The sequence below is a fragment of the Actinia tenebrosa genome, unplaced genomic scaffold (genome assembly GCF_029948245.1).
Source record: "Actinia tenebrosa isolate PJP-AT-01 unplaced genomic scaffold, QUT_ActTen_1.0 PGA_scaffold2__45_contigs__length_23673736, whole genome shotgun sequence".
Classification (NCBI taxonomy): domain Eukaryota; kingdom Metazoa; phylum Cnidaria; class Anthozoa; order Actiniaria; family Actiniidae; genus Actinia; species Actinia tenebrosa.
In genome coordinates, this window is record NW_028292579.1 from 17,290,908 (window position 1) to 17,316,082 (window position 25,175).

General features: G+C 41.3%; 1 protein-coding gene and 1 long non-coding RNA gene across 2 annotated transcripts in view; both read left to right on the top strand.

The window, feature by feature from the left end:
• Nucleotides 1–630: 630 nt before the first annotated feature.
• Nucleotides 631–25,175, top strand: part of LOC148909454 (uncharacterized) — a 43,164-nt gene continuing 18,619 nt past the window's right edge. Inside the window, exon 1 of the mRNA XM_089034513.1 lies at nt 631–691. The gene's annotated coding sequence lies outside the window, so the exon portion shown is untranslated. The remainder of the gene's footprint in view (nt 692–25,175) is intronic.
• Nucleotides 3,097–9,312, top strand: LOC148909455 (uncharacterized). The gene is made up of 2 exons (XR_016120484.1): nt 3,097–3,681; nt 8,090–9,312. It is a non-coding gene; the product is annotated as an uncharacterized LOC148909455 (long non-coding RNA).

Consider the following 25,175-nt stretch of genomic DNA (forward strand, 5'->3'; position numbering starts at 1 on the left):
GTAGTGAGGGAGAGGGAATGGGGCAGACCCCCCCCCCCCCACCCCCAAAGTTATAAAAATGCGCCCTAGGTCTAATATGAAATCGTGATTCTCGTCCTACAAAAAATGCATTGCACTCAAAACTTTAAAATGGTATTGTGCAACATAGATAGTCATGGTATTATAGATGACCATTGTTGCATTTCTGTAAACTTTATACGATTTTTAGCTGTGTTTTTAAAAAGACTTATTATTTTCGTGGCATAAAAAGAGCAACTAAGCTTGGGTTTCATCAGGTTTGCACAGTGCGCCACATTTGCGTAGTGAGGGAGAGGGAATGGGGCACACCCCCCCCCCCCCACCCCCAAAGTTATAAAAATGCGCCCTAGGTCTGATATGAAATCGTGATTCTCGTCCTACAAAAAAATGCATTGCACTCAAAACTTTAAAATGGTATTGTGCAACATAGATAGTCATGGTATTATAGATGACCATTGTTGCATTTCTGTAAACTTTATACGATTTTTAGCTGTGTTTTAAAAAGACTTATTATTTTCGTGGCATAAAAAGAGCAACTAAGCTTGGGTTTCCTGTGGTTTGCTGCTATTCCCCCATCGTGCCTTACGGTTTCCACCTGACTTGAGCGCGTAAAAAATGGCGGTTTGTAAGGGAATATAGTTGCAAAGCTCTCAAATTTTCGACATTTTATTCGGTAAGTATCCCTTAAATACTCAAAATTATAAGTCTGAGTTACTATATAACTTTCTACCTTTGTATTTAGCAGTTTTTTAAGCTTAGAAAAGCTGTTTGAATCTATATTTTTGCCCGAGTTTGAGCTTACAACGTCGACAGTACTATATCGACAGCATTCCTTGGCTTCTAGAAACATTGATTTTCTGTTGGGGAAACGCCTTTTTTCATAGAGAGACTGTTAATCTTTATATAATTTTTTTAATTACATCTGCTAAGAGTAATCGAGACTTATTATGAGATCAGTGATCAGCTGGATTATGTCACCTGTTACTCCTATGGCTTTTTCACACACTAGCTAGCACCCTAAAAGTTTGTTTTCACTCTTAAATTATTAAAACGACGTCCTGACACAAGGCCAAGTTTCTCGTTTCTGGATATTGTTCAGTCTAAATACAAGATTTTTAATTGCTTAATTTAAGAATCTTATTCTTGAAATAAGGGGCAAACATCTTGAAAATACGTCCTGAGACTAAACCTAGTCTCATTTCTAGAAGATATAACTAGCTAAAAACTATTGTGAGCTGCGGCGGTGTTTCTACCACCTCTTTCTCTTTTACTCCGACGAAGGACTAGCGTCCGAAACGTCAGTAAGTTTTTTTTATCTTTTCACGGTGCATAAAATTTACCTTTTCATCATTACTGTCTCATTTCTAGACATTGTTCAGTCTATAAACAAGCTTGAATAATTTTAAATAATTGAAATATTGATGCAATCAAATACATGTATATACAAATGATAAACATTGGGATATGAAACTTGAACTGGAATAAAATATCAATTCACTAAATACTTATTTGTATTGTAAGTTAATTATTTTAAGAGTGCCCAGGTTTATGAACAACCAGAGCTATACCAATATTTTTATATTTCACCCCAGTATGAAACTGTGATCACACATGTGATCAGTGATCACACCGTGATCACGTGTAAAAACTTTTGACGCATGATCACACTGTGATCACACTAAATAACCCGTGATCACATAATCACACATGCGTGATCAAATGTTCGTGATCACGCATGTATGATCACGGTGTGATCACAGATGATAGCCATGGTGATCACAGTGAAGCAGTCACTGTGATTAGACTGCATGTGATCACACTAACAATGGGAAATTCTGGGAACACAATATTAAAATATAATAAAAAGTAGTTTATTCTTCCTTCATATATATTATTTCATCATACATCTCAGGCATAGAATAGTATAAGTATATGTACTTTTTAGGTGGTATAATAATAAATGATCATGATAATGTCTATACGTGTACTGAGCTATTGATGTCAGTATTTTATAATATTATCATGATGTATATATCTTTTATTACATCCATTTTGAAATCACAAGCAAATCCTGCAATCTGATTGGTTCCCAGCAGGCAGCAGTGATTTCAGCATAAATTGCACGATTTTGAGCTCTAAATTACACAATTTTGCACATCAACTGATATGAACCAATCACGAGAGAGACATGTCATTTTCCAGCCAATTATATCAAGGAATCCATCTGAGTGTTGAGCTCACCGCTTCTTGCGAAAAGAAAGAGCCACGGCTCAAAAATGTTTTTCTGAAGAACGATTTTACCGTCAATAGTCGTAAAAAAAGTCTGAAAAAGCCATAAAAAGGACTTAAAAAGACCAACTGATCACTTAGAATTGTCAAAAGCATCTTTGTAAAGTAACTGCTTAAGTAAGTTGAAGATATTACAGCGAAAAGCAGTGGGGGAAAATGCAATCAACATCTTTTGAATGTGACTTCTTGGCGATTGATCGTGGAAGGTGGTTTCCTTTTCAATCTGTAAAGCATAACAACATATCGAAAATACAGTCATTAAAAGAAGTTTTTCTTAAGAAGAAGATTTTTGCTTAGCTATGTGACTTCTTAAGGACAACCGAAGGACTAAACAACCTTTGATTTTTGCTGTTTTCTCGGCACCAGTGTGATCTTAACATGTTGAACAGAAATCGTAAAAATACAAGCAGTGAGCATTGGCTGTATGGACAACAGCCAGTTCATTACAACCCTTTTGGGCCTTGAACTTCACTGGCAAGCTCATAAACTTTCATTTCCAGGCTTCCCACGTTGGAGGTTGTTGATTGAAGCTGAGTGCTGGTATTCGTCTCAATCGGCCTGGAGAATGAAAAGCAATTCAAACCACAGTGTACGTCAACGGCATGTTGAGACTGATAAATTTGCTTTTTGCACCATGCTTAAGCTTTAAGTAAGAACGCATTTGATTTGTCAATAAAATAAAAAAAGTATCTACTTCTTGATATCCTTTTAAAGAATTTTGATTTTTTCGCAAATTTCATTTGTTTAAACTGCGATTTACTTCGTAAACTGAAGACAACTTTACCATAAGAAAATACAGCAAACTCAGATTATAGTTAACTTGGTGCATTGTTACTTTACTCTACCGGCAGTAGAATTTTGAAAGATGAAAACCGCTCTAAAGGCAATAAATTATTTACTTTACGAGAATGTGTTGGATTTACATTTAATTAATACTTCTAAAAAATATACAATATATACGACGAGATAACAGTATATGAGTTTGGCCATAATCGGGCAGTTTAATAGCATTTCCATTTGGGATAATACCACTGCCCAATTATGAGATAGCCCAAATGGATAGAATGAATAAACTAACGTATTGTTAATGTATTGTTAATTAATGTACATTTGAACTTTCCAGCACATAAGGGTTGGCGTATTGGTATTTGATGGCTTCGGTTTTAGCTAGTTTGGCGGGGATCTCTAGGAACAAGTTTAGTGGAGAACTAATGTACTTCTTATAACCAGGGCGGGAGGAGGGAGGGCGTTGAAACGGGCATACATCTATTGGCCGATCCGTGATGCGGAGAGGAGGACTGGGCACTACTCTGACTGTCAACAATGGCGGACCGTTTGTAGAGGAAGTTCGGCTGACAAGAAGATCTTTCAAAGGTAAATTTAGGCTTGTTTATCTATGTTTTTAGCCAATAAAACAATTTTATTGGTGTTAGAGAATACCCAAAACATAAAAAGAGTTTTTTATTACGAAGAATTCGCTGGTTTTTGTAGTCAAAGAACCATTTTAATAAGTGACTGTCTATGGTTTTTATGCTAGATTTTATATAGCAAATGCGGGCGCAGGGCATTTTTGGCTTTGTTACAATGTTTTCCAAAACCTAGTTTATATATTTTTGAAATGTTCATATAGTGTTCTACTTATGTGAAAAAAATCAGACTGAGCAAATTTGAGCAAGATTGGTTTTTTTACATCTCAAATTTTGATCAGCAAAGCGCTAGAGAATTCATATAGTATGTACACCTTCCAATGATGTAGACAAAATCAAAATTGACCTGAAATCGACATACAATTTGTGTCTATCATGCTTTCCCGCCATAATTACAGTGAGCTTGAGTTTGATTTTGGGTTCGTAACGGTAATTTGATATTGACTGTTGTACCTTTTGTAGAGGATAATTCTATTTTAATTTTATTTTACATATATACATATATTTATTTCATCGTTTACATCCATATTTTTATATTAGCATCATGTAATTTTAATTTTTAGTTTAGGTTATTTATAACTTGGAGATATTAGCATGTACTTGCTATCTTGTAATTCAAGTATAAATAAAGTTATTGTATTGTATTGTATTGTACGGTGAGTTTTAAGCTTCAAGATGAGTTTCAATAAAGAATCAAATAAAAGACCCCTCTCGACTCCTAGAAAACCACCATCCAAGAAAGGAGCGTATTTTAGCACGCCTGTGAAAATAAAACAAAAATTGAAGGAATTACAGCTTCTTGGAAGCCTAAACGAAAGTTTTAAGATTGCAAATTATAATTCAACATCAAAAACATGTGGTGAAGCGTCAAGTTTAGTGGATACTGTAACAGTTTGTGATGAAGAACGAATACACGAACAGGTCAAACCGATAGATGTTGGAACTACAAATACTACTAGCACACTGCCTAATTTAGATGTTTCTGCCTCGGTGCATGATTTTAGGAATGGAAGTCCATTGCTTGAAGTAGAGTTGCTACTTTATGCACTTGTCAATGTAAGCTTTCCCGAAAATGCTTTCAATTTTAAAGCTAAATCTGCAGAAAAATATGACCCCATCATTCAAGTCATCGATAGAATTTATCAGGTGCAGTTCAAGAATCACGATTTAAGGAATTATTTTCATCGTGCCTATCATAATCTGGTGAAAAACTTTGGAAAAATGAAAGGAATTCTTAGATGGGTCTTTTTCAAAGAAACAATATCAAGAACTGTTGAAAAATTCAATCCCCTTCTAAAAAGTCTTTTGTCTGACAATGTTGGCACACAATAGCATTGATGAATTTAAAAAGTTTTTGGAAATGGAGTGTTTGCAAATATTGAATACTGATCAGTCGAAAAATGAAGATATTTGTAAGGGTGATCATGATACCTCTCTGGAAATGTCTCAAAATGTATTTACAGTTGAAGAAATTCCTGAACTGCACATCTTTGAACATTTTCCTAAGTGGAAAGCAAACTACAGTCATGACAAAAAGACATGTCATCTGTTCTTTTTTTCTGGAAATGATGGTTATGCTAAAGTTGAAGTAATTATTAACAGAAGTCTAACCTGGCTTATAGCAATAGAAGGCAAAATTAAGTACACAGCAAACTTAGAATGGGCTGATGTCTCAAATTATATCACCAATGTTACTGAACTTCAAAAACTCATGTTAGTAATTGAAAGTTCGAAAGTTTGTAGAGGTTGTCCATTTGAGCCTTTTGAAGGAACTATACCAAAGGACATCAATCAACCAATTTTTTACGCAAAAAGTAAAGAAGCTGCAGCATATGTTGAAACAAATCTCTCTCAATTTCATCAAAAAGTAATCAGATCAACAGGTTGTGTTATATTTCTCCCTGGAGCAGATGAAGTGGTTTGCAACAGTGTATGTGATTTGTGTATGAAAACAGAGCATTATTTAAGGACAAAAAAATCCAGGCTTAATAAAAAGGAAGACAAAGAGAATGTCTCACCTCAAAGTTCACATCTTAACTTCGTTTACATGAATAAAGAGGAATTACTTAGTGTTACTAGAAAGCAGGCAGCAGAGCTAAGAAAACTTCATAAACAAGTGCTACAACTTGAAAAATATAGAGAAAAGATGAGTGGCGTTGGAGAAAAGACTGACAATGACCTAAAATTTATGTTTAACAATCTTAACAAATGTTTAATTTCAAAAAGAGAGAAACTAAACAATCCGGTGTGCCAATGGGAAGGATGTTCTAGTAAAGAGTTTTCAGATGTAGAATGCTTATATAGCCATGTAAAGGAACATATTCCTGAGACTGACAGCACCATTGCTCCCATTGATCGTGTATATACTTGTTTGTGGAAAGAATGCCAAAAAAAATTTTCAAAGAAAAAGCTTCTATTAAATCATATTCGAGACCATACAGGCAGTGCACATGATCAGTTTTTTGAAATTTTGTTAAAGGATCAAGCAAAATCACTGACAATGCCATCAAAACAAATGCGCTGGCATCCTTTGGTAATCAAGTGGTGTTTGAGAATGTATAGTAAATCACATGCTTTGTATGATGATATTAGAGAATCTGGATTCATCAAATTACCAAGTGGCAGAACTTTAAGTGATTACAAGAATTTTTGTTCCCCTCAATCTGGGTGGAGTACAGGTAATATTGCTGCAATGAAAGATAAGATTGAAAAACTCAAACTAAAGAAGTCTGCTAGGATTGGTGCACTAATATTCGACGAAGTGAAAATTAAAGAAGGGCTGGTATTTGACCCCTCCACATGGGAGCTGATTGGATTCACTAACCTTGATACTGATGATGCTATTGACAATGAACGTCCCCCAAATAGCCAGCCAGAAGAAAGACTTGCAACACATGTTTTACAATTTTATTTCAAGAGTTTATTTGCAAAGTTTGAGTTTCCTCTGAGCTATTTTTTAACAAAATCAATCACTGCCCAGAAGCTCAATAGGGTTTTCTGGCAAGGTGTAAGCTTGCTACATGGTTTTGATTTCACTATTTTGCTTTCAATTTGTGATGGAGCTTCTGAAAACAGAGCATTTATAGCAATGAATGGGAACAATGCTACAAAGAGTCAAGGCTGTAATCCCTTTTCAGGCAGGCCTATATTTTTCTTCTCTGACCCACCACATCTCATAAAAAAGCTAAGGAACAATATTTTCAATAGTGGATTTAAAGAAAATCACACACGGTATTCAAGAACACTCAAACTGAACAACAAATATATTTTATGGGACCACATATATTCAGTATATGAACGAGAAAAAAGAAGGCGTCTTTATGCAACACCATTGAGAAGGGCTCATGTTCAGCTTGACAACTGGAGTAAAATGAGAGTAAAACTGGCTGTTAACACACTATCTAAAAAGGTTGCTGAGGAAATGAGAGCTCATGAAAATAATGCAACAGGATCAACACTTAGGATCAACACAGGAATATATATCCATATGCCATGATCTCTGGGAAGTATTTGATAGTAGGCAACCACTTGCATCTATTCATGACAATCGAATTACTAGATTAGACAATATTTTATCCTTCTTTGATAACTGGAAAGCCAGTCAACAACAAGTGTTTCCCACCAGATCTGAAGTATCTAGTCATTTTATAACTTGGCAGACAATGTTTGATTTACAGGTAGATCAACAATGTTCTTCAGTTGTGTAAAATATAATTAACAGGAGATTAGAAGAAAAGCAAACACAAAAACATTGACAATCTTTGCTTTGGTAATAGTACAAACAGTTAATCCATGAAACACTAATTACGAAATAGTTGAAAATAGTACTAATTAAACAATAGAAAACAATGGAATTTGCATGAAATTGTGCTATTTAGTATTGCTAAAGAAAGTTCCACGATTTAATATATTGTTTGCACTCTAAAGTACTGAAGTGATGGATGTTTTTGTGGAATTTTTGAATAATTTTAATATGTCTTCTTGAAATAAGAAATTGGGTAAAAATATAACATTGAAACTGGACTTAATAACATGTAAGCAAGTAAATGTAAAATTGTCAGTTTGTTTTAGCACTGAATCATACTTGCAAAAACATTTACTCAGTGGTAAAGGGGAAACATGTTATTTTAGACTTAAACACTAATTATCTTCACAACTTTTAACATGCAACTATGCCTTCTTGATCTATTTAACTTATAATTACATTTTCAAAACTACATGTAAATATGTCAAATATACGGTTATCATAAATCCTTGATGTCACATACTTATGCACTTCATTTGTAGAAATAGTACTTTTATTACAAGTAGAAAAATTCCAGTTTCATTTTCTTTTTTTCTTTTTCTTTTTACAGGTAACCATTAATGCACTTAAAGATCTTCTTCAATATATCAACAGTGCTGCATTTAAAGATGAATTTGGAAATGACCTTTATCTAATTTTAAAAAGATTAAATCAAGATTGTGTTGAGTCATTCTTCTCTGTCCAATGTCAAATGTGTGGTGGTTCTCATAATATGACAGCGTACACTTATGGTTACAACCTGGCAGGCAATATCTCCTTCACAGGGTCAAAGTTAGTGTCAAGAAAGCAAACCAATGTCTTTGAAGTAGAAGAATGTATGAACGTTGCAGCCAATTCAGGCACCTTGCCTAAACGTCAGATGGGTGAAAGTATTTTCAGCAAGATTGTGTGGCCTGTTACATTAACCTGATGTTTGTACATGTAATCATCACTCCCAGGCACTCAGCTTCAGTTTAAAGCTGAAAAAAAGGAAACACTGTTATGTTTTCATATAATAAGCAGTGATACTAGATGGATGAAACTAACAGATGTGAAGAGAAACTATATGAAACATTGAAATCTGTAATTATTGACCATTCAAATCTTTACTTAATATGAAAAACAAAGAGTGTGACATGCCAATATGCCTAAATTTAGCTTATCAGAAGATGCTATTTATTGTTATGTATTGATTGGATGGGCATTCAGATTCACCAGTTGACAGTAAAAAGTTATTTAGTTTAGTACAGTTTTAAAACATACAATGTTGCATTTAAGACCAGATAGTTAATAACATAACTTATAGTACACTCAACAAAATTACTCAACTCTTATTTGTCAAGAGGAGTACAATTATAGCGTTAATTGTACTCCGTAGGAGTACCGAATTAAGTCGCTATGGAAACACGGCCAAACTAATGTCAACAGCAGCAAAAAAAGCTGTAAAAACTAATAACAACCAATCTTTTTTATGCATTTCAGTTGTGCCATGGACTGAAAATCGGCCCCCAAATAGACAAAGATGAACAGCGTCGCTTCGCATTTTTTACTGAAATTTTGTTGAGTGAACTATAAACGAAATATCGCCTAAAGGCTCGTGTATTAAAGAACTTTCAAAACATTACGAGTGTCTATTAATTTCCAAATTGTACGGGAAGATCATGCGATTTCCTATACAAATGCTTATAATAATAGTGACAAGCAGAGAATAACCTTATACCATGGACTGACACTATACCTTTTAGAAAATCATTTTGAAAATCATGTCTTAGAAAATAAAAGCTGTTCAACTAATCTCTCCTGAATTCCTTTTTAAATAATGTTGGGTCCCTGTGTCTCTCTACCCTTATTTCATTTAGCAGCTCTAGTACAACAATGCACAACAAATATATATACCTTCTCTGGATATGGAATGTTTAAAGGAAAAGTCTACCTTATCACTGGTAACAGCACAGAAATTTGTTTCTCTTTCCCTTTTCCATCAAATGCAGGTTTTCCTAATGCTTTCAAAAGTTTTGACAATTGTTTCCCAGTCAAATTGTTAAGCAGCTTATGTGGATCAGCAGATTTGCCAATTTCTTCCAAACAATGTGACACAGTGTCAGGGTTACTGAAACCTTCTCTTAAGTTGATAATTATTTCGGGTGTTTTGTCAGCTGCACATGCTTCTTTTTGTTTGCATTTTCCAGATTTATTTCCTTTTGGCTTCTTGATTTCTTGCCTCAATGCCACACTTCCTTTCTGGGGTTTTAAATTCATCTTCTCTCGTACAATCTGCTGTTTCGACTTGACAAACATTGAACAAACTCTTTGCATGACAGACACTTGCACTGCCGCTGGGTAATCATTTTTGCAAATCTTCCCCCAAGCATCTCTCAAGGTCTTATTTTCAGACATGTTCTTTAAACAATCGATAATGCTTTGGTCATTAATTGCTGACACAGAGAAAAAGTTCTCAGTAAAATCATGTAAAAGAACAAAGAAAGGAATGACCTCATTGTTAATAACAAAATGGTATTCATCTCCTACTTTTTCATCAGTTCCAAGAGTCTTGATTAACTCTAAAGCTTTTTGTGGTTCAACATATACTTCTGTACTGTCATTATTACTTTGCTTCAAAACTAGGTTACAAGAAGATTTGACGAGGTCTCTTGCTCTCTTCACAGCCCACCCTCCGTGGTAACGAATTGCCTGCAATTCACTTTCATCAGTTGCACCGGACGTTGTAGTAATTATCAGAGGATTGTTAGATGTTTTACCTTTAACGGTCCAAAAGTGAAAAAGAATGTGCTGAAGAACAGTGTGTGTGTGTTTGTCTGGAGAAATGCCACAATTTCCGATTATTTCGTTCCATTTTTGTTCAACGTCTGCCCTTTCTGGTGAGTCACTTTTCAAAAAGTTTCGTTCGATCCTTACAGAACGTTCCTGTTTTTTCTTAAGCTGGACACCATAAAAAGATGTAAAAGCTGACCTAATGCTCTCAAGCAGCGAAGACACTGTAGGATGAGGTCCTGCATTTTTGATAAAGTTCAATACTTTCTCCGCAACAAATAATTCACGAGAAATGTTCGATTTTTCATCCGATAGTCGAGAACATATATCAACTAATTCGGCTAAAGAGACCTGATCGAAACGCTCTTCACAAAGTTCAGTCGAATCTTCCTCAATATTCACAAATTCTTCAAGATTATCCTCTGCTAAATCATCCGTCAAGTCAAGCGCAAGGAATTCTAAATCCTCTAGCACAGCTTCTGCCATCTTATAGAATCACAAACTCACTGATACTATTGTTGATACTGGCGGGAAAGGATGGCAGAAGCAATATTGTATGTAAATTTCGCTAGTCTAAATTTGAGATGTAAAAAAACCAATCTTGCTCAAATTTGCTCAGTCTGATTTTTTTCACATAAGTAGAACACTATATGAACATTTCAAAAAAATATAAACTAGGTTTTGGAAAACATTGTAACAAAGCCAAAAATGCCCTGTGCCCGCATTTGCTATATAAAATCTAGCATAAAAACCATAGGCAGTCGCTTATTAAAATGGTTCTTTGACTACAAAAACCAGCGAATTCTTCGTAATAAAAAACTCTTTTTATGTTTTGGGTATTCTCTAACACCAATAAAATTGTTTTATTGGCTAAAAGCATAGATAAACAAGCCTAAATTTACCTTTGAAAGATCTTCTTGTCAGCCGAACTTCCTCTACGAACGGTCCGCCATTGTTGACAGTCAGAGTAGTGCCCAGTCCTCCTCTCCGCATCACGGATCGGCCAATAGATGTATGCCCGTTTCAACGCCCTCCCTCCTCCCGCCCTGTTATAACAGTCGGAATTCCACCGACCCAGTAGTTCGATTTCATAGTCAGTTCAGCAAGAGACGCTGATGTCGCTCCACCAATTCTGAAGCTGTGTCCACTGTATTGAGAGGGATTTATTCCAATTAGTAGCAATAGATGTGAAATGAAGGTGAGCAAGTGCTCCCTGGATACCGGTGAATGATCAACGAGATGGAATAAGGAGATATTGTTATTGTGAGACCGTAATGACAGATAGGTTTTCATGGCACAGACTGCACAAACCTTATGGCCGGTATGAGATGTGTACAATGTGATGCCCTGCTTGAGTTGATCTGTTTTCGACTTTTTTATTCTAAGGGACAAATACTCCTTGCCTTGGGGGGAGGTGTGAAACTGTACATCTGCTGCTGTCAAGTGGATGGAAGGGTCGAAGAGTTCGCCTGTTCCGAGAGTAAATTCACTTGCTCGAAGCATTAAGAAGTGTGCGGTTGTCATAGCAGTCCAATAAGCAAGGTCATTAAAGGAGGAGTAGTTGATGAACGGTCGTAGTTCACACAGTATATCAAATGTCAAAGGAAGTTTTTGCTTGTGAGGCTTGAAGTGTTTGCGTTCGATTCCACGTAGTGTTTGCATGAGTTTTAAACCTGGCAGCAGCAGTAAGGGGGACTCGCGATCGATGCCAAAGATTTAGGGGTTTAACCCGCGGAATTACGAAGATGGGTACAGCAGATTTACGGGTATTTTACCAAGACCTAAAGTTATTTTGGTATCGCAAACGGAGGTAAAAATATCTTATAAATATACGATGCACGAATGTAAGAAGTTCGTTAACGACTTTTGCATAATTTGTCTAAGACCTAAAGTTATCGTACCCAAGCCAGAACCCTTTTGGTGTTGTGGTAAAAAAATGCAGATAGAAGATGACACCTCCGCACAGTGTTACGAGTGTGGTAAGAATATTCGTAATGCCGTACCAAATGCTACCAGAGAGCAATATTACGCCAATGGAGGTCGTACGAAAACACCTTATAAGAGAATAAAATACTTCCGAGACTGGATGAGTCATATCCAAGGTTTACATCCGGTATATTTAGACACCGAAGTAAAGAAGAAAATCATAGACCATTTAGAAGAGCCAACCCCGCAAAGTCTACGGAAGACATTGAAGAAATTAAAACTAGGGAAATATTACAGAGCTATTCCCTATCTTTTGTCTGAAATTACCGGTAAGTCTATTCCCGAGGTTTCTGATATAAGCAGAGCCGAGTGGATGTTTTGTCGGCTGGATAAGGATATTCCTTATTACCCTGACGTAATTTACGAAATATTTTACAAAATTGACTCCAACCACCCCCTATTAGGATGGATTCCGAGAAGATGAAATGTGCAGTCGAAATCCCCCTACGTTCTTTTCAAAGCAGATGTCTACTGAGCGAGCTTTCTTTGGAGCTCCTCTTTTGCCTCCTGGTAGATCTTTTTGCGAGATTCCTCGGAAAGATCTTTCACGATGGTTTTTTTATTGCCCGACTTTAATTCGCCGTATTTCTTTTCCTCCGCGAGGATCAAAGAGAACTCCGTGTCGTCTATGCGGTGGTCCCGCAGAGCCTGAGACACCAAGTCGGCGATGGTGTTAGCCTTTGCTTTTGCTAGGGCTATGTGAGTGTCATGCTTGGATATTTTGCTTGACAACTGTTTCATAATACCTGTTGTAACAGCGGAAACGATGCCGCAAATGGCTCCAACGCCGGCCAAAGGAACGCCGACGACTATTCCAGGTCCGGTGAGTGAGGTAGCAACGCCGGTGCCTGTTAACGCCACGGACATGGAGCCGGAAGTTATCGCGATTTTATGTAGTATGCTTCGGGCTCTAGCATACTTTTTCCTGACCTCCTCATAGTGCTTCGTTTGGCCCTCTAAGTAAGCGAGGATTAAATTTGCTTTATTCAAGCGGAAGTTCTCGGCGTTTGGTTCGTTAGGTCCCTCCCTGGGTAAATCAGGATAAAGTGGAGGTGCTGATGGTATAACATCCATTATATATACTAATGTACGACGCTTTTGGGAATGATATTGCGGAGCAGCCACATCACGACAACTGGAGGGCCTTTAGGAAGATGTTTCCGCATGCAGACCCTAGTATGTTCGAAAGAAGATCCGATGGGATTTACTTTAACGGCTCCAGAATGTACAGTAATGCGGACTTGGAACATTCAAAGCTGGAGCAAGTAGGTGATCAGGTGCAGCAATTGACGATTGTACACTCCCCAGCACCTAAACCCGTTCATAAAGAAAGGCCGCCAAAACCCGAGCATAAAGCACCCAATTTTCCTAGAAACTTATTGTTAACCACGGAAGATTACCCATTTTACGACGCTGAAGGTGGTGTAAACAACTTTGAAAAGCTGGTAACGCATTTAGAGATTCCAGTGGGTAAGCAATCGTTTAACATAGTAGTAAGGAATATCTTTAAAGAGACGATGTTGAAGCATACGTCGGGTAAAGAGGCCAGGGAATGGTTAGCAGGACCCAACATGCGGTATTGGCCACAGCAGTTAAACTTTGCTATTTGGGCTGCCACTAAAGGTTGTGGTGTTGCCTGCGGACATGTTTCACATTTCATTTATGCGGTTTCACGTTGCCTTTACGGTAAGGAGGTTGTTGAAGGAGCTTAACGTACCCCTACCAGGAGATAAGGCATTTGATCCAATGAATAACCGCTACGACTTTGCAGCCCTGGAAAGGTTAATTAACGAGTTCAAACCACAGCAAAAAGATTTTCGTTATAAGGAGGGTAAGACGCATGGGCTGGGTATAGTTTATGTTTGGGGTGCCAATGGTGAGAAGCCGGCCGACTACGGGCATCAGGAATATCCAAGTGATGAGTTAGAGTTCGGTGATATGGGTGGTAATAAGGGTAATAATTAATTAATTACTAGAATTCAAACGAACTACCCCGGCACTTGGGATCCATTTGTGTTAATGAAAGGAAAAGGTTTAAGGAACCTAGCCAGGATTAACCGTAGCATTGAAGCATTCGTGTACTGCATCCTGGGAGCGCAGGTAAATACCCGCAACCCCATTGTTGGATCCCAAGGCGCTTCACAGGAAACGCAACAAGAATTCCTAACTTTATTTGAGTCTGCAATAATAGAAAATGACATATCTAAATCGGTGCAGAGATATCAATTAGCGGTGCAGCATTCTAAAGTGCGACTGGATTACGCTTTGTCGCCTGGTTGTTGGTTAATGCCAAGTAATTTGGTTATTAACACCAATTCCGTTGTGGGTTATAACAACAAGCTGCAGCGAGCTACTAAGGATATGAAGTTTGGGGTGAATGACGTGAACTCTGACATGACCAAGGGCATTACTCACTTCGTAGAGAAACCAAAAAAAGAGGTAGAAAAACCATCGAAGAAGGCGCATGTAGGAAAACCCGAACCAAAGAAACCAGTAAAGAAGGTTACCGAGGAATATGACCATGACTTATTAAAAGCCGGCTTAGCCGCCGCGGGCGTTGGTCTGAGCTATTATATATGGCGATGAACAACCCCTACGTAGCTGGAGTAGATTGTGTCTATACGACTTACACAGGCGAGAAAAAATACACCCAGAGCTCTTGGGTGGACGTCACGGGCATGTCCGTGAATTTGAACTACTCGGGAAAGAAGTTAATCCTTTGTAGTATTTGCATTGGCACGAGCAGCCACGCCAACGTGGGCTTTAGGTTCCTGGATGACAATGGCATACTGCAGCCTATGAGAAATAAGACAAACAACAGGGAGCCTGCGCATTTCTCCGTAGAGCCCAACCCAGCCAGCGCCGAAAATCTATCGGTTTGGACTTTCCACATGGTCGCCTATTGCCATGGGAAGGTAAAGCTGCAAATGCGCGTAGACGATTCTGGGAGCGTTTGCGTAAATAGCATAGAAAATCAGAGAGATACGGTTTATAATCACAAGAGCATCAGCACTCTTACGGTGCTTAGTCTTTAGAGGGGAATTTATTTCCTGGTATATATGGACAACCCGCATGTGAAAGAGGACTGGTTTCTTCATTACTTAGAGGATGAGGATTATGGAGATAGTGACGATTGGTTCGACACTGGGCTGTGGGTAAAGGTTGGCGGTTTGGGATTGGTCGCGTGTACTATTACCATTACTGGGTATAATAACTGTAATATTGGGTTTAGGATCGTTGACGAGGCCGACGCCCCATTACTGCCCTACAGGAAAAACAATAACAATAGGAACCCGGCTCATTTTACGTTTGAGCCCACGCCCGGAAGCACGGAGAATTTAATGCCGGCAACTTTTCATATGATAGCCAATTGTCAATATGCGAAGCTCCAAGTTCGCCCCAGTGATACTAACCCCGTGGACCCCACCAAATACATAGGTTGGGTCGGAATAAATACCGCCTATACTAGCTCTGGTACCGTAGTGAATGCTGTTTGGAATCATAAGACAATTAGCACCATGACTGTGCTGCCGCTAGTACCGAATTATCAGGGCGGTGCTAACACTGTCTTTACTTATCCCCAGTCGAGGATGCCTCGGATGCCCGACGACGATAAGCCACCAGTAATACACAAGGACAAGATCAACCCTTCATCTTCTTCAGGAGTACCACTCCAATAGCGACGACCAAGATCCAAATGTTATTCCCCACAAACTTTAGCAGTTCGCCGCCGGTTCTTAATACCAGGCTAAGAACGCTACCAAGCAGACCGGGAATGCTGGCTGCCATTGTTTTTCCCAGGGCTATTAGGCCCGCACCTAATTTTTTTCCCATTTCCCCCATTTCTTTTCCCACCTTTTTTCCAAGCGCCTTTGCACCTGAAGCCACACCGTTAATTGCAGTTCATAATTCCAGCAATAGCGCCTGCGAGCGCTACGGCAAACGCCAGCGGCACGCCGTACCTCCGAAGGCCTCTTAGTATTTTTTGTCTGGTGGTAAGCCCTAGCTCCCTTTCCAAGCCTTACTTTTGCGCCTGCAACTCCGCAATCCTTTCCTCTAGGGACCCTACTTGCGCCCGAGCTGCTTCTCTTTCCCCGTCGGCGCGAGTTTGATCGTCGATTATTTCCCGTTGCGTTTGTATTTGCCTTTCCAGGTCCTCTATGGCTTGCTCTCTTTGTCTTAATTGCTCCTCCTTAACGATGATTTCCGTGTTTAACCGCCGCTCTTGCATTACCGAGGCTTCCAGCTCCGCACCCACGCGTCTAAGTTCAGCGTTCCTATCTCCGACGTCCATGACTGCGCGGTCAAAGTTATTTCTAGCAGTGTCCCTTTCACTCAGCAACATACTAATGCGGTGCTGAGTGTCATCGTCTTGCGCTTCGTTGGTATCTTGTAATTGTTGTATTGCTCTTATGTACGCCTCGTCTTTGGTATCCATATCTCGTCTTAGATCTTCAATATGATCCGCCAACTGCTGCAATTCGGCGGTTTTTTCGTCTAATTGCTCCGTAAGTTCGTCAAGTTGTTCCTTATGTTTGTTCATGAGTTCTTGCTGCGTTTTTTCTTCCATGTCGAGGGATTCTAAAGACTGCTGCAGCTGCAGTGCAGCGCTGCTGCCCGACGGCGTACTCGTTAGCTTTTCCTCTACGTCTTCCTTGGTAGCTCGTATTTTTGCGAGCTTTCCTTGATCCTTATCCAGAATTCCGGAGATGGCATGCATTTGACTGGTAGCCCTGGGGGTCTTAAGACTTCTGAAGAATCCTGAAGCTAACCTTGATGTTTCCTTACTAGTTAAGCTGGACAGCATGGATAAGTCGGGGCTACCCAGTGCTGTCGTTATTTCCTTCGGTAAGGCATTGTTAAGTGCGTTAGACTTTTTACTTTGATAAAAGTCGTACCACTTTTCCCTGCCTACGTAACGGACTTGAATTTGACCCTTGTCACCGCGTTGGAATTCTAAAAGAGTCGAACTAGCGCTAGGATACCTCTTACGCACGTCGGTAAGTAGCTTTTCGGGTACCGTTTCACCGATAGCTGCCATTAAAGTTGGAGGGATTCGGGGGTCAGCAAAGAACCTCCCTTTTCCATCACGGATGACGTAAACCTTAGCGCCGCTTCTAGCAAGTCTACCCATGATTAGTTCCCTGCCATATTCATCTTCTTCGAACATTAGCTGCGCTTTTTCAGGCATCCACTCGGGTAGTAGCTCCTGAAGCCTTTCAAAGTCATCCGGGGGGTCTTCCATGGATTCGTCCATTTCCGCTTGTACTCTTCGCAGCCACTCATCGCTAGGAGCTTCAGGAACTAATCCCAAGTCGTCCATTCGCATGTAAGGTGGGGGGGATTTACCAGGGTTTTCCCTTTTGAACCTGTCCGTAAGGCTACGTAAGGCACCGCGGGCCCTTGGACCATACTTGCGACGTAGCTTTTCGAAGAAGCCCGGCTTATCTGCTTCCGGCAGCAGGGTTTCGTACTCATCGTCGTTAATGTCGACTTGACCTTCTTCGGTAAGGGGATCAAAATCCGTTCCTTCTACTTCCATTATATATGATAAGCTCAAAGTTAAATCCCAACGCATTACCTAAGCAGGTTGGCGGACTGAAAGCGGAACGCACCTTTCACCGGGTCACCTTTACGCCTTCTAGCGCAAAACCAGGGGAGACGCTGTACGTAGGCGTGCCCCTGCCTAACGGATAACCTAGTCTTAGTACCCGGCACCTTGGCTTTAAGGTTTGACCTAGCGGTGCAGTCAAACCCCACAGACGAAAGGATTATCGTTAACAACGTGGGTCGCAACATTGTTTCTAAGATGCGCGTAAAGTTCGCCGGGGAATCCTTGCTGGACTTAAATAGGTACGATCTGTATACCACCTATAAGGATCTATGGTTAACAGCATTTGACCGCGCGCAAAGGATAGAACAAGGAATTGGTAGTGTCATTCTACGTAAGGTTCGCACACCTACGAAAACGCAACCTACTGACGGCAGCGGAGAAACCGCAGTGGCAGACGCAAAGCGAATAAAGACAGCCTATGGTAGTAAGTATGTCATACCACTGGACTTTGAAGTGATTACGAATCACGGTGTGTATTACCCAAGACAGTTATCCGAGCTACAGTTTGAAGTAACTTTAGCAGATGCTAATAACATCATTGGTGGGCTAAGCACTGCACTTACCACAACAGCCCCATACTCTATTACCAACTTAGAGCTACAGTACGAGACCGTGTACAGCGAAGAGCTGGCCCGTAGCGCTGGCATGGAATACAGCTCCGGAAAGGCATTCCTTTACGACCACGTAGTGATGTATAAGACATTTAGCTTCTTGGATAAGACGGATGAGGTTATCAATCAAAGCATTAACCTCCCGCGAAGAAGTCTCACGGGGCTGATGTTGGTGTTTGCTAAGCCCTATGAGGCCGGTAAGCGCGACTCCGAAGCCTTTCACAACCCTAACATTACTAACGTCGGCGTGAATATTAACGGCGTTCCAAACAAGGTTTACTCCCAGGGAATAAAGCCCGCAGACATTTACAGAGAGGCCGCGCGCAAGTTTGGCGACCAAATTAACCCTGAGGAATTCTTCAAGGATAAGTACACGCTGTGGATCGACATGCGCACAACGAACGACGAAGACCTACATGGTCAAGGCCTCCGTTTAGTAAATACGCAGGATGGCATAACATTGGAGATCAAGCGCACCAAGAACACCGATGCCGGCGACGGCGACAGAATAAACTGCTACATCTTCGTCGTCTCAGACGCGCAGCTAAGCGTAGAAATGAATCAGCTAAAGAGCGTCGCGTATTAATAAAAAAATGGTATATATACGATGCTTCGCGTATTCGAAAACGACGAAACCAACCTGCAATGCATAGTGCAAGGCGACAAACTGTACTTTAAAGCAAAGGAAGTGGCACTGGCGTTAAATTATGAAAACACCAGGAAGGCAATTAGAGATCACGTTTCCGAAAAGTACCAGAAAAGATTGGATGAGATAGGAGGAACGATTCGTTCCCCCAAACCAAATACCGTGTTCATCTCCGAACCTGGTTTGTACGAACTGATATTTAGCTCGAAGTTACCTAAAGCCGTGGAATTCCGCGATTGGATATTCGAGGAAGTACTCCCCACCCTTAGGAAAACTGGTAAGTACGAGGTCGAGAAGCGCTTTGACGGTCCAAACAAGTTGGTATTCAAAATAGAAAATGAGTTTGACCTGCATAAAAAGGTAGTGGACTACATCCGCAGGTTTTACCCCCAAATGCTTGTGACCCCTGGTCTAGGCGAACTGCAGGATTCGGACGGCAAACGTATAAAGTGTTGGCAGAAAGGATATCAACGCGGTCAGCCCGACTTAATGATCTTGAATGCGCATTCAAGGTGAGGAATTCACCCACTTACGCAGCTATGGTAAGGTAAATGGCCGATGGAAGTTTGACATTGAAAGGAGGGTCACTCCATCTCCTCTTTGTAGTTAAGCGCCCGCTGCGCTTTAGGATCCGTGGAGCACCAATGGGATCCTTCGGAGAATACCCTGTCGCAATGAAGGCAGGTGTATTTTTTACGCGGTGGCTTACAGGGGGTAATGCAGTCGGCAGGTAGTTCGCAAGTAATACAGTCCATATATTGAAAGGGCGATTAGGACGCCCCCAAAGAATGCCGTGAAGTAGGCTACCATATGCCTTAGAGGCTTTGCAAGGTCCTTTTAAAAGGGGTCCTTATATTTATTAATGGATCTTCTTTCTTTCTTAAGGAATTAAAGAATAGACATTAATAAATATAAGAAGGTGTTTTGAGACTCTTTGCGCAAACCCTCCCTCTTTTAGGATCGCTAAGCGATCTTATCGCCTTTTCTTTACTGCTTCGTTTTCCGGCATGCCAAGCATCAAAGCGCTCCAAGTACTCCTTAAAACCGCGGGGATTATGCTGCGGATACAGACACTGCCAAATATGATCATCTCCTTTCCTTGGACAGCCACACGCACCACAGTCATCCATCCAATACTCTGCGTCCTCCCACTTTGTTCCTTCCGCGCGGTCGAAGAACATGAATGTCTGGTCTATTTCTTTGTTTCGGCGCGTTAACATCTGCTTGGTTTCGCGTGGGCAGCATCTCTCCGCGATATCACCATGTTTTGAGCACGTTACATCCAACCCGTAATTGCCACGACATCTATGCTGATGCCACGCGTCAGTTAAGGGCGCCTCACATCGTTCGCATACGTCCTTTAGGCAAACCCTGTTTTCTTGGTGATATTCCAACATCTGCGGAGTGCTGAAGAGATAATTGCATTCCGCGCAGCGTCTTTCTTTAGATTTTAAGCACACCCGCCTTTCTGCGTGATATTGTAAAGCTTGTTTGCTGCTGAACTTCTTATTGCATGTGCCGCAGATGGTGATATTAACCGGCACCGTCTTAAGACACACCTTGTTCCTCACGTGATACTGCAAAGATTGTTTGCTGCTGAACTCCTTACCACAATAGCCGCACTCCATTATAACTAAGTGTTATTTAAGCCTTATAAGGGATACTTAATAAAGTCCTGCACGCTTTCTTTTGCCCAACCGGCCATCGTCAAAAGCGCACCAAACCGTTCTGCGCGCTTCAGACCGCACATTTCATCGTACAATTCCTGCACGCGCTCTTTTAACCGGTCGATCTCCTCCCTTTGCATTTCTATGGTGTCTCTTTTATCTTTTGCGTCGGTGGCAATCCTTCTTACTGCGTCCACTGGGTCCATCGTATATATAATGGATCCGAACCATATTCCCTGCAATGCTCTGATAGTAGGACCCACCGGCTGCGGAAAGACCCAGTTCGTCGTGGAGCAGCTATTAGGACCCTTTAGATACCGCTTCGACTACATCGTGCTATTATGCCCCACCTACGTGAATAACCGCACCTGGACGGGACATAGGAGTGAACGATGACGACTTCTTTGTGGACATACTGGATCCTAACGAGTTATCCAGCCATCTTAAGTTTTGGCATAAGCAATTCCCTAAAGATACGCAGACACTCCTCATATTGGATGACATCGCCTGCGGGGACGACGTAAAAAGACGCACTTCGGAGTTGGTGAAGCTCGCCTTTAGCGGTAGACATGACAATATCAGCGTTTGGTTGCTCTCGCAGCAGCTTACCAGCGTCTCTAAGCCCTTTAGGGAAAACATAGGCTCTCTCGTAGTATTTTATACGCCCAGTAAGTCTGACATGGAAACCATCTTAAGCGACTACGGCGGGGAGATAAGTAAGGAACAGTTACACGAATACATGCGGCATTTAAAGACGCACCAACATTCCAAGATGATCTTCTCTTTGAGGTTTCCCTACACGGTTGGAATCTATGATTCCTAATGTATATGGACATTGAGCAGCTCTTAGATGAAGTCCCCGCGCAGTTAGACGAAAGTAACCTTAAGGAACAACTCAACATCCTTGTGTCATCTGGGAAGTGCAAAGAAATGATAGGCAAGGAACTTACCCATGAACAGGTTAATAAGTTGTCAGAACAGGAGGTTAAGAAGTTCCATAAAAGGTACGAGGCTGCCCTTGCAAGTAAGACCACGGACGCCGTAGCAGACTCCGCCATTAAGCTGGCCACCAAGCTCCTTGGACTTGCGCTGCCCATAGACGACGTGGAGCAACTGCGGAAGGACATTAGCGAGGACTATGTTATTGCTCAAGAACTTAAGATAACCTGCGGCTGGTTGTCTTTGAAGTGCGGTAAGTTAATGGCAGTCGCCTCTGTGGCCTTGCACGTAGCTCAGCACGTCGACTTGAAGGAACTTGCGGGCACCTTTGGTGCCTCTTGGAAGGACTTCAAGAAGGACAGAGAAGTCGAAAAGGTCTTCCAGGCAGCACTTGCTGAGGTACCTGATCAAGTCGCCTCAAGTACTTAGTCAAGTCGTCCTTAAGTACTTAGTCAAGTCGTCCTTAAGTACTTAGTCAAGTCGTTGTCAAGTCATTGCCAAGTCATTGTCAAGTCGTCATCAAGTTACTTGTCAAGTCCTTCAAGTCCCTTAATATAAGATGAGTGGCACCGAAGAACAACCACCCGTAGAAGATACCAAGATTACCAAGGCTAAATCTCCGGGCAGAGTCGCTGCCGGAAAGAAGCTCGCGGAGATGAATAAAAAGAACAAAGCCAAAAAAGAAGAAAAGGTGGAGGAAAAAGAAGAGGAATCCTTTATTAATCCGGGATACGTCATTGGCGCGTTAGGAGTCGCTATAGCAGCAGGCAGCCTCTACTTACAATGGCGGGCAACGAAGCCAAAAGTAAAGTGGGAGGCCGCAACATATCACGCACCTGTGGAACCGGCTGTTAGAAAAGGTAAGATCCCTGAAATGGAGTAGATTTATCACCCGTGGCGACCTAGATTTTCCTTCTCGCTTTGTAATATAATGTCGACCGCGTTGTTGAAAACTGTTGAAGAAGCAGCTATTATTACTTCCATCGTTGCGGGTATTGGTTGGGTAGGTAAGAAAGTGCTCAAAGAAGACTTTACTGAAGACCCAAGCAAGAGCTTCGCTAATTTTGCTAAGATGACCGCTGCCGTAGGCGGGGCTATCATGGTAAAGGATTACCTACGGAAGGAAAAGTACCTGCCTACGGTGTGATTTTCTAATATATATGGCTAGCGTAGTCGTAGGCGGAGTCATTGCAGCTTTAGCATTCACTGGAGCTAATTATGGTGGTCAGTATTTAGATAGATTAGTTAGAGGCGACAAAAGCGGAGATTTAGCCGCCGAAAGAAAGAGACACGACTTAGCGCTGGAGAAATATCAGCGGGACGTGGCAGCTTGGAACGAAAAAAGACAAGCTTACAGGGATTGGTTGGATAAGAACTACCAAGACAAAATGCAGGCGGATAAGAACTTCGAAAATACAGACTACGCCTTTAAGCTCTATGCGCAAGCACACCCCGCGGCATTAACGGGGTTAAAAAGGCCTCAGTTTAAGAATTACTACCAGCCTTCTAAGAAACAAAAAGACAATGAATTGGTCTTCGTAGGAGTTGCAGGGCTGGCGGGAGGCGTAGCTTTGGCGTATCTGCTCTAACGAAGGAAACTGTGTTTCCTGAAATATATGATCGTCTTTTTGGAAAGCGATAAAAATAACTTTACCACTTATCTGAACCCCCCCATCAAAGCCCATAAGGTTAGGCTGGTTAGTTGCTCTTTGTACAATTCTTGGTATAATTTAGTGAATGGTATGGTCACCGTGCATAAGGGATCTAACAATTATCAAAGCGTAATGCTACCCGATGGACATTACATGCCAATCACCCTTGCTAAGGAGCTCGCCAAGCGCGGTTATACTCTCACCACAGGGCTGCCGCACGAAATGACCTTCAAACATAATCTTCCCAACAATTTCTCGGTAACCCTAGGAAAAGCTGATGCATTAGGATCTTTACTAGGTGTCTCAGGCAAGGAAATTACCAACACAGCCATACCTGTGAAATGGAAAGTCGCATCCTCTTACGAAGTCTATTGCGATTTAGTCAATAGTTACAGCAATGGGGAAAAGTCTTCTCTTATGTCCAAGTTCCTGCCCAAAGGTAATCCATTCGATCTGGTAGAATACACTCCCATTTCTTTGAGCTATGATTTGTCTAATTTGGTAGAAAGCATAAACATCACCATTAAAGTGGACGGAAAGACGGTGGATTTCAACGGACGCAAGATCAATCTTGTTTTGGAATTCATATAATGGGTCGAACAGAGGACAAACTCAAGAGGATTTACTATGGGCCTGAAGGCTATTGGAAAGGAGCGTCGGCCATCAAGAAACTCGCGGCCGCGGCCAGGGTATCAGAAGAAACGGCTAAGAACTGGCTAAGAAAACAAACCCTCTGGCAGGTTTATCTTCCCGTGCCTAAGTACATTCCCAGACCCAGCTTTACCGTAAATACCCCTAATGAAGTTCATCAGGCGGATTTGCTTTTCTTACCGCACGATAAGGTGAGAAAAAAGACCTATAGGTACGCTTTGACCGTAGTTGATATCGCAAGCAGATACAAGGACGCCGAACCCATAACCAGCAAGGATTCTGGGGAAGTCGCAGAAGCCCTAGGTAGGATTTATAAGCGCGTCTTGAAATGGCCTAAGCTGCTGCAAGTGGATGCGGGGACAGAGTTCATGGGCGTGGTTACTAAGACCCTGAAAGACCACGACACTAAGATTAGGAGAGCCGAAGCTGAGTACCACAGAGGTCAGAGCATCGTCGAAAGATTCAACAAGACCCTGGCCGAGCGTCTCTTTGGGTACCAGTATTGGAAAGAGCTGGAAGATCCCTCCAAACGCAACAGGGAATGGACTCAGCGGCTCCCCCAGGTCGTCGTGGCTTTGAACAATGAGGCGGCCAGGGCTACGGGAATGAAACCCAAGGATGCCATAAAAAAGAAACACGTGGAACATAAGTCCTACGTCAGAAGTTCGAGGGCGGTCGGACTGAAGGAAAAAAAGCTCCCCCGCAACATAGTGGTCAGATACCTCTATCAGCCGGGGGAACTCGAAGGTGGCAGTAAGAGAGCCACGGATCCTAACTGGTCCCTGGAAACGTATGAGATTTCGAAGTCCGTCACCAAGGAAGGGCAACCTGTGTTGTATTACCTAAATGGCCCAAGTCGTGGATTTGTCAAGGAAGAGTTGCTCATAGTCCCCAAAGACTCAGAGTAGTGCTAGCTGCCCTTCAAAGTAGCGCAGCACCGCGCGCCCGATTACACTCTAGGCATGTCAGTCTTACGTTACCTCTACAATGGCCGCGTTTATTATTTATGCGATCCACGGAGAACTGCTGATCGTCATTTGGGTCAAACCTCCATAGTAGGGGTATGTTACACTTGGCACACCGTGCCCCTTTCTTATAGACGTCGTCCACGCATAGGTC